Source organism: Pipra filicauda, unplaced genomic scaffold, assembly GCF_003945595.2.
Source record: "Pipra filicauda isolate LSUMZ 115617 unplaced genomic scaffold, ASM394559v2 scaffold1487_size12083_pilon, whole genome shotgun sequence".
Taxonomy (NCBI): Eukaryota; Metazoa; Chordata; class Aves; order Passeriformes; family Pipridae; genus Pipra; species Pipra filicauda.
In genome coordinates, this window is record NW_024103970.1 from 1 (window position 1) to 9,668 (window position 9,668).

The 9,668-nt window shown below is 51.3% G+C and overlaps 1 long non-coding RNA gene across 1 annotated transcript; it reads left to right on the forward strand.

Moving 5' to 3' along the window:
- Nucleotides 1–7,873: 7,873 nt before the first annotated feature.
- On the forward strand, nucleotides 7,874–8,653 carry LOC120322732. Its single transcript, XR_005562604.1, has 2 exons — nucleotides 7,874–7,914; nucleotides 8,224–8,653. It is a non-coding gene; the product is annotated as an uncharacterized LOC120322732 (long non-coding RNA).
- Nucleotides 8,654–9,668: the final 1,015 nt, after the last annotated feature.

The window sequence follows — 9,668 nt, forward strand, 5'->3', positions numbered from 1 at the left end:
AGTCCCTCCCCAGTCCCTTCCCAGTACAACTGCATCCCATCCCAGTGACAGCAGTCCCATCCCAGTGGTCCCAGTCTCTCCCCAGAGATTCTCAGGCCCATCCCAGGCACGCTCTCCAGTCCCCTCCCCAGTCCTCTCACAGTCCCCTTGCAGTCCCTTCCCAGTCCTATCCCAGTCCCTGCAGTCCCTTTCCCAGTGCTCCCAGTCCCATCCCAGTTCCCTCCCCACTGACCTCAGTCCCATCCCAGTGCCTGTAGTCCCACTGTCCCCAATCCCTCCCCAATGACCCCTGTTCCATCCCACTTTCCCCAGTCCCTCCCCTGAGAATCCCAGTTGCAGTCCAGTGCCCCCAGTGCCAGCCCAGTTCTCCCCAGTCCATCTCCAGTGCCCTCTGTCCCATCCCAGTCCCTCCCTACTACCCCCAGTCCCTCTCCAGTGCCCCTAGTCTCAGCCCAGTGCCTCTAGTCGCACCCAGTGCATCCAACCCCCGTGAAGTGTCCCCAGTCCCATCCCAGTCCCTCCCCACTGCCCCCAGTCCCTCCCCAGTGCGTTGTGCTCCTTTCCCCTGTGCATCCCATTCCCATCCCAGTCACTTCGCAGTCCCTCCCTGCTCCCTCCCCAGTCCCCCCAGTCCTAGCCCAGTGCCACCAGTGCTCCCAGTCCCACCCCAGTGCCCCCACTCCCAGCCCAAATCCCCCCAGTGCCCCCAGTCCCTCTCCAGTGTCCCCAGTCCCATCCCCATCCCTCCCCACTGCCCCCAGTCCCTCCCAGTGCATGCCAGTCCTTTTCCCCGATGCAGCCCACTCCCTCCCTAGAACATCCAAGTCCCATCCCAGTTCCCTCCCCAGTGCCCCTGACCCATCCCCAGCCCTCCCATGATCTCAGTCCCTCCCCAGGGCATCCCGGTTCTTTCCCCCTGTGCATCCCAGTCCCATACCAGGCCCACTCCCCAGTCCTGTCACAGTCCTCTTGCAGTCCCTCCCCAGTCCAATCCCAGGCCCTGCAGTGGCTTTCCCGTTGCTCCCAGTCCCTCCCCACTGCATTCCGCTCCTTTCTCCCATGCATCCCATTCCCATCCCAGTACCATCCCAGTTCCCTTTCCCAGCCCCCTCGCCGTCCCTCCCTGCTCCCTCCCCAGTTCCCCCAGTCCTAGCCCAGTGCCACCAGTGCTCCCAGTCCCACCCCTGTGCCCCCACTCTCATCCCAGTCCCTCCCCACTTCCCCCACTGCAACCCACCACCTCCTTTCCCTCCCAAGTGTCCTCCTGCAGTTCAACCCAGTCCTTCCCCAGCTTGCCTAGTCCCATCCCAGTCCCTCCTAAGTGATTCCCAGTCCCTTCCCAGTACAACTGAGGGCACTGGAGAGGTCCTGGGGGCGCTTGGGGGAACAGGGCTAGGACGGGGATTCTCTGGGGAGGGACTGGAGGCACTGGGATAGGACTGAGAGGCACTGGGGAGGCACTAGGACACCCTGGGGTACCACTGGGAGGGGACTGGGATCACTGGGGAGGGAATTGGGATGGGACTGGGGGCAGTGGGAAAGGACTGGGCTGGGACTGGGCAAACTGGGGAAGGACTGGGTTGCGCTGCAGGAGGACACTAGGGAAGGAATGGGTGCACTGGCTTGCACTGAGAGAAGTGGGAAGGGACTGGGATGAGAATGGGGGCACTGGGGTGGGACTGGGAGCATCTCCAGTGCCCTCAGTCCCATCCCAGTCCCTCCCTACTACCCCCAGTCCCTCTCCAGTGCCCCTAGTCTCAGCCCAGTGCCCCTAGTCGCACCCAGTGCTTTCAACCCCCATTGAAGTGTCCCCAGTCCCATCCCAGTCCCTCCCCACTGCCCCAGTTCCTCCCCAGTGCGTTGTGCTCCTTTCCCCTGTGCATCCCATTCCCATCCCAGTCACTTTGCAGTCCCTCCCTGCTCCATCCCGAGTTCCCCCAGTCGGAAATGATCATCCCAGAGGGATGATCGGGGCGGGGGCCACGTGTCAAACTGCTCAGATCTGGTGTCTGGTTTTCTTTCTCTCAGTTGACTCCGAGTAGTCTGACGATGGCAGGAACCTCTGAGGCAGCCCAGGTGCCCCTCCTCTGCATCAAAGATGGCATCGCATCCCCTGCTCTCGGAAAGATAAGTGCAGGGCAAAGACCCAGCGAGGGGTTGGGAGTGGGTGCAAGTCTGTGCCTCGCCTGGAGGGATTTTTGCAATTATTCCGGTGCAGGGGGTATCCTGTGACAGGTTATTTGGATGCATCAAAGGAAGGGCTTACTTTTTATCATTGGATTCCTGTGTGCAGGGCAGAGCAGTTCTGGTGTGTGTCACGTCTTTTCTCTCGTGCGTGTTTTGTGTCACATGGTGTGTGTGGTCACAGGTGTGGGGTGTCTCACTTGTGGTCAGCCTGGATTTGCTCTGCCTTGCTCCATGGATCAGTGGGTAGATGGAATATGGCTCGGAGTCTGACGTCAACATGTCAGTTCCCTTAGACAGTGGAGCCGATGGCTGTCCAGTCTGTGAGCAGGATGGTCTTGTGATGCCCTGCTTGGGTGTATAGGGTCGCGACTGGGTAGAGTAGGAAGCAGTGTCTAGGGTTTAGAGGTTTTGGCTTTCCTTGTGAGCAATCCCTAAATGTTTGAGAGCTGAGTGTTTGAGCTTTTGCCCATTTCATTTGCAGGGGCGGTCTTGGGAGCAGCTGAAGAGAGAGGAGCCTTGTAGGTGAGTTGGGGAGGCAGCAGGAGGAGTGGGGATGCACTGCAGCTTTAGAGATGCCCTCTAATTTTGTCTCTTGCTCACTCAGGTATCCCAGAAGATGACAGCCATAGTGTCTGACTCTGGTCAGGACCTTGGTGCCGGTGAGTAGGGGGATCACTGGGTTTCGAGCCCCGTGCCACACAACTCACATATTGGTTATGGTTTTTTTTCTCGTAGTTGACTCAGAGTAATGTCCTGACCGCAGGAACCACCTCACGATGGCGTGACTGACTCAGATTGGTCGTCTTGAGCTGTCCTTGTCTGCAATCTCCGAGTTTTAAAAGGATGAGCAGCAAGGCACTGAGCTTTAGTGATGGCAGGTGCCATCCGGGTAACTTCTGGAAGCGTCCAGGCATTGGAGGTGAGTCGGGGAGGCAGCATGAGGAGCGAGGATGCACTGCAGCTTTAGAAATAACCTCTATTTTTTTCTTGCCTTTATTTCTCTTGCTCTCTTCTCCTGATTTTACTTCTCTTGGGTTCTTCTCCTGATTTTAATTCTCTTGGGCTCTTCTCCCAATTTTAATTCTTTTAGGCTCTTCTCCTGATTTTAATTCTCTTAGGCTCTTCTCCTGATTTTCATTTTTTTAAGGCTCTTCTCCTGATTTGTATTTTTTTAGGCTCTTCTCCTGATTTTAATTCTCTTAGGCTCTTCTCCTGATTTTAATTCTCTTAGGCTCTTCTCCTGATTTTAATACTCTTGGGGTCTTCTCCTGATTTTTAATTTTTTTGGCTGTTCTCCTCATTTTAATTTTTTTAGGCTGTTCTCTTGATTTTTTTTTTTAGGCTCTTCTCCTGATTTTTATTTTTTTATTTCTTTTCTCCTGATTTTTTCTATTTTAGGCTCTTCTCCGGATTTTAATTTTTTTAGGCTCTTCTCCCAATTTTTATTTTTTTAAGGCTCTTCTCCCGATTTTTATTTTTTAAGGCTCTTCTCCTGATTTTAATTTTTTTAGGCTCTTCTCCTGCATTTATTTCTTCTAGGCTCTTCTCCTGATTTTTATTTTTTTAAGTTTCTTCTCCTGATTTTTAGTTTTTTAAGACTCTTCTCCTGATTTTAATTTTTTTAGGCTCTTCTCCCGATTTTAATTTTTTAAGGCTCTTCTCCTGATTTTTTTTTTTTAGGATCTTCTCCTGATTTTTATTTTATGGGATCTTCTCCTGATTTTAATTTTTTTAGACTCTTCTCCTGATTTTAAATTTTTTATGCTCCTCTCCCGATTTTAATTCTCTTAGGCTCTTCTCCGGATTTTATTTCTCTTAGGCTCTTCTCCTGATTTTCATTTTTTTAGGCTCTTTTCCTGATTTTAATTTTTTTAGGCTCTCCTCCTGATTTTAATTTTTTTAGGTTCTTCTCCTGAATTTTAATTCTCTTAAGCTCTTATCCTGATTTTATTTCTCTTAGGCTCTTCTCCTGATTTTCATTTTTTAAGGCTCTTCTCCTGATTTTCATTTTTTAAGGCTCTTCTCCTGATTTTCATTTTTTAAAGGCTCTTCTCCTGATTTTAATTTTTTTAGGCTCTTCTCCTGATTTTAATTTTTTTAGGTTCTTCTCCTAAATTTTATTTCTCTTAGGCTCTTCTCCTGATTTTTATTTTTTTAGGCTCTTCTCCTGATTTTTATTTTTTTAAAACTCTTCTCCTGGTTTTTATTTTTTTAGGCTCTTCTCCTGATTTGCAGTTTATGGCTCTTCTCCTGATTTTAATTTTTTTAGGCTCTTCTCCTGATTTTCATTTTTTAGGCTCTTCTCCTAATTTTAATTTTTTTATGCTCTTCTCCTGATTTTAATTGTGTTGAGCTGTTCTCATGATTTTTAATTTTTAGGCTCTTCTCCTAATTTTAATTCTTTTAGGCTCTTCTCCTGATTTTAATTCTCTTAGGCTCTCCTCCTTATTTTATTTCTTTTAGGCTCTCCTCCTTATTTTATTTTTTTAGGCTCTTCTCCTGATTTTCATTTTTTAAGGCTCTTCTCCTGAGTTTCATTTTTTATATTCTTCTCTTGATTTTAATTCTCTTAGGCTCTTCTCCTGATTTTATTTCTCTTAGGCTCTTCTCCTGATTATAATTTTTTTAGGCTCTTCTCCTAAATTTTAATTCTCTTGGGGTCTTCTCCTGATTTTAATTTTTTTAGGCTCTTCTCCTGATTTTATTTCTCTTAGGCTCTTCTCCTGATTTTCATTATTTTAGGCTCTTCTCCTGATTTTTATTTTTTAAGGCTCTTCTCCTGATTTTTATTTTTTTAAGACTCTTCTCCTAATTTTAATTCTTTTAGGCTCTTCTCCTGATTTTCATTTTTTTAGGCTCTTCTCCTGATTTTAATTCTCTTAGGCTCTTCTCCTGTTTTTTATTTTTTTAGGCTCTCTCCTGATTTTCCGTTTATGGCTCTTCTCCTGATTTTCATTTTTTAGGCTCTTCTCCTGATTTTATTTCTGTTAGGCTCTTCCACTGATTTTAATTCTCTTAGGTTCTTCTCCTGATTTTAATTCTCTTGGGCTGTTCTCCTGATTTTTATTTTTTAGGCTCTTCTCCTAATTTTAATTATTTTAGGCTCTTCTCCTGATTTTTATTTTTTTACTCTCTTCTCCTAAATTTAATTCTTTTAGGCTCTTCTCCTGATTTTCATTTTTTTTGGCTCTTCTCCTGATTTTAATTTTTTTACTCTCTTCTCCTAATTTTAATTTTTTTAGGCTCTTCTCCTGATTTTAATTCTCTTGGGTTCTTCTCCTGATTTTAATTCTCTTGGGTTCTTCTCCTGATTTTAATTCTCTTAGGCTCTCCTCCTGATTTTATTTCTCTTACGCTTTTCTTCTGATTTTCATTTTCTTAGGCTCTTCTTCTGATTTTAATTTTATGGGATCTTCTCCTGATTTTAATTTTTTTAGGCTCTTCTCCTGATTTTCATTTTCTTTAGGCTCTTCTCCTGATTTTTATTCTCTTAGGAGAAGAGCCTAGAGAACTAAAATCAGGAGAAGAGCCTAATTACACAAGTAAATTTTCATACCACTCAGCAATTACAAGCCAATTATCCGATTTCCCAAAAGAACTACACCAACAAATACGGTTATAAAACAAAAAAATCCAATAAGTAAAAAATCGCATAGCAACACTGCTACCCGGTGACTCAGAGAAGGAATTGCACATATATTTGATATGATATACTGTTTCCTGGCGATAGAAAACAGGAACTGCAGCTTAAAAGATTCATAACTTCGTTACTTGCTGACGAAAGAAATTGCATTGAAAGAAATTTTTAACAGCGCTACTTGCCGAAAGAAAAACGCAATTGCAACTGAAAATTAATCGAACTGCTGCTATTTTGTGGACAATCATAGAATTGCACATAAAATTAGTTTTTATTAAAAATCATTTAAAATACATAAAAAAATCCGAATAACACCACAAACACCCCCCACAACACAAAAACAACCACCCAAAAACCCCCCATCAACCTTAGACCAGTGGGGATCATCAGGTTTTCCAGCCAAGAAGAACAAGGAGAGAGATGAGGGAATCGGGTTCCAATTCCTAATGATTTGGGGGGCGCAGGAATGATTTCTGTGTGTTTTCCAGTCCCTTTTAATTCCTGCGATGATTTTAAAATGATGGCTTTAGCAATCAACTAAATCGGAGATGTTGTTTTTGAGAGGCAATGATGCCAAACAAATGCAGAGTTTTGGGTCAGTTTTTGGGATGATTTGGGTCAGTTTTTGGGGTCAGTTTGGGGTCATTGTTTGGGGTGATTTGGGTCAGTTTTGGGTCAGCTTTTGGGATGATTGGGGTCAGTTTTGGGTCAGCTTTTGGGATGATTTGGGTCAGTTTTTGGGGTCAGTTTTGGGTCAGCTTTTGGAGTGATTTGGGTCGGTTTTGGGTCAATTTTTGGGGAGCAGTGGGTGTTACTGGGGGTTGTTGAGGAGCACTGGGTGTTACTGGGGAGCACTGGGAGAGAAAATGAAAAATAAAGAGAATAAAAAATAAACGAAATAAAAAAGGAAATATAAAAAAACAAAATAAAATAAAAAAAGGCAAAAAAACCTAAAAAGGAAATAAAATGAAAATGAAATAAAAGAGAAAAAAAAAAAAAAAAGAAACCCCTTCTTGGGCACCCCGTTTCCTCTCCTCCCGCCCCCCGACCCGTAAATTGCGGGGTCATCACCCCTAAAATGTGAGACGGGGATCCGAAAATGCGGGTGGGGGAGCCCCAGGGAGCCGAAAAAGCGGAGGGGGAGCCGCAGTAAGAAAGCGAAGCCGGGCGGTCGGGCGGCGGGGTGGGGGGGGCAGGCAAGGTGGCGACGGCGGCGCGTGCGCAGTCGTTGGCAAGACGCCGGCGATCACGTGGTAAGTAAGGGCAGCCAGGAGAGGGAGCGGCGACGCATGCGCAGTGGCTCTCGTGCCGGTGCAGGGCTCCCTGCTCGAGTTAAGGGCCGGTTCCGGCGGCAGGGCGGGACTCGCGGTCTCCCGTCTCTCCCGGGGTGTGTGTGGGGGGAATAACATGAAGATTTTTTGGGGTGAAAGCGCAGAAATTAGCGAGGAGGGACGCTAATTTGGGTAAACTCGGTCACCGGAAGTAGAGAGCGACCGAAAGTCCTCCAAGCCCCGGCGCGGAAGTCCGCCAAGCCCACAGTAAAGATGGCGCCGCCAGGACCGGAACGACCACACTAAAGATGGCGGCCCCGGTCCGGAAGTTCGCCCTGACGCCACACTCAAGATGGCGCCGCCACGACCGGATCTTAGCCGAGGCCACACTAAAGATGGCGGAGAGAGGCCCCCTCGCCTCAGAGAGGCGTCTATCCTGTTGCCTGACCTCCGCCGCGACCCGGACCCCCGCCCCGCGCCCGCAGCGCCGTCTCGCCGCGCCGCTTCCCGCTGTGGGGACGGGGCGGGGCGCTCGGCGGCGTAGGGCGCGGGCGGCAGGTTCGTGGGCGGCGGCAGGCACCGGCGTGTGCCGCCCCGTCTCGGCGCCGCGGCGCGCGGCGGAGCGCGAGGATCCCAGGCGCTCACGCCGCGGTGCCCGCCCGCCCCATTCCGCTCCGCTCCGCTCCCGCCCCCGCTCCCGCTCCCGCCCCCGCCCCGCTCGGTCCCGCCGTGCCCTGGAGATGCTGTCGGGGCTGCGCCGCCGCCTTCACCCCCCGCAAGCGACCCACGGCGGCAGATCCGACGGAGATCGTCCCCGGGGTAATCTGGGCGCGGTGGGTGGGCGCGGCCGCTCTTCTGCCTCTCCCGCGGCCATCGGCCAAATAAATGCAGAGAGAGAGTGTGGAATCATCCGGGGATCCTGGAGTGGTTTGGGTTGGAAAAGATCTCAGGGATCATCTCCTTCCATCCCCTGCCACAGGCAGGGACACTTTCTATTAAGACATCCAGCCTGGCCTTGGCCACTTGCAGGGATGGGGCAGCCACAGCCTCTCTGTACCAGGCCGCCTCCCCACCCTCCCAGGGAAAATTGTCTTCCTTATGTGCAATCTTTCCCTTTCTTCTCTGCAGGAAGTGGGCTGGGACAAGGGAATTGGCTCCCACGAGGCCGAGGATCAGAGCAGGCTCTGCACAGGGGACAACTTCCACTTCTGAATGGGGAAGGGCACCTTTGTCCCCACCCCCAGCAAACTGGGACGGAGTAACATCTGCCTGCAGCTGGCTGGAGTTCCCGTTGGCTCTGGGCTTTCTGTCCATGGGCCGGGGATCATGGCCAGAGTCCTTCAAACCTGGGGAACAGTGGCCTTCACACCATCCCTGCAGCCTGTCCAGGGCAGGCTGCTGCCCTTCGGCCCCTGATCACAGGTGGATGTAGAAGTGATGGTGTTTAGGGAATGTTGATTGTATTTCCCTGACTTTAGCAACGTGGTCATTAAAAAGAGAAAAATAACAAGTCTGTGGAAATCCCCTGCACGTGGGAGCTTGCAGGCTCTGGATTAAACTTGGCTCTCTAATGTTAAAACTGTGGGCGAGGGGCGGTGGCCGAGCAGGGCCAGCGGCGGTGCCGGACGGGGCCGGCCCGGGGGTCCCTTCCCCGCGGGGTCGCAGCCGCGGGACCCGCCCCCGCCCCGCGCTGCACCTCCTGGCGCGCCCCGCCCGGCGTTGGGGGCTGCGGCCGCTCCCGGCGCTGCCGAGGCTGCCGGGGAGGGACCGGCCTGTGCTGGGGGCACGGGGGTTTGTTCTTGTGTTCGAGGGCAGCAGCGGGAGCGGTGCTGCGGGGCAGGACGTGCCGGGTGACGGCGGGGAAACCGCGGCGGGGCCCGGGGGCTGCAGCTCTCTGGCTTCCCGACTCGCTTTGTAGACATTTGCCACCTTCAGAGGAGGCACAGATCCCCGCGGAGCTGAGCAAGGGGTACGGGGAGTGCAGCTGGGTGCAGCGAGCTAGGGCGGGGCTGTGACCAGGGGAGGGTGTGCGCAGTCCCCCAAACCCAGCCCAAAAGAACCCCAGAGCCCACAGCGAAGCGGAGCGGGCACCTGCCCCTCCCTCCTGCTCGCGCCGACCCCGCCCCCCGGCTCGCCCCGCCTCCTCTCCCCGCGCGCCCGCCTGTGGCTCCACCCGTGCTTCCCTCCCATGCGGGACAGCCCCAGGTGTGGGCAGTGAGGGTGACAAGGGGCGGGACAGCCCCAGGTGTGGGCAGTGAGGGTGACAAGGGGCGGGCCGTGCTCGGTGGGGCACTTTTTATAGGGAGCTTCTGCAGGGGAGCAGTCGATCCCAGGAAATCTCTCAAGCAGTGATGGTGAGAGCGTCTCGTAGGGACTGGGGGAAGCACCTGATGTACCCGGATTATCGCTCGAGGGATGAGCCCTGTTCCAGGAAGCAGCGCAGGAGAGGGGAGCAGCACACGTGAACAGGTGGGAGAGTGTGGGGGTGCAGAGAGGATGCAGCTCAGACTGGAGGAAGACCTTGTAAGTTTCTTTTATTGATACAAACGTGCAAAGCAGAGAGAGAGGTGGAA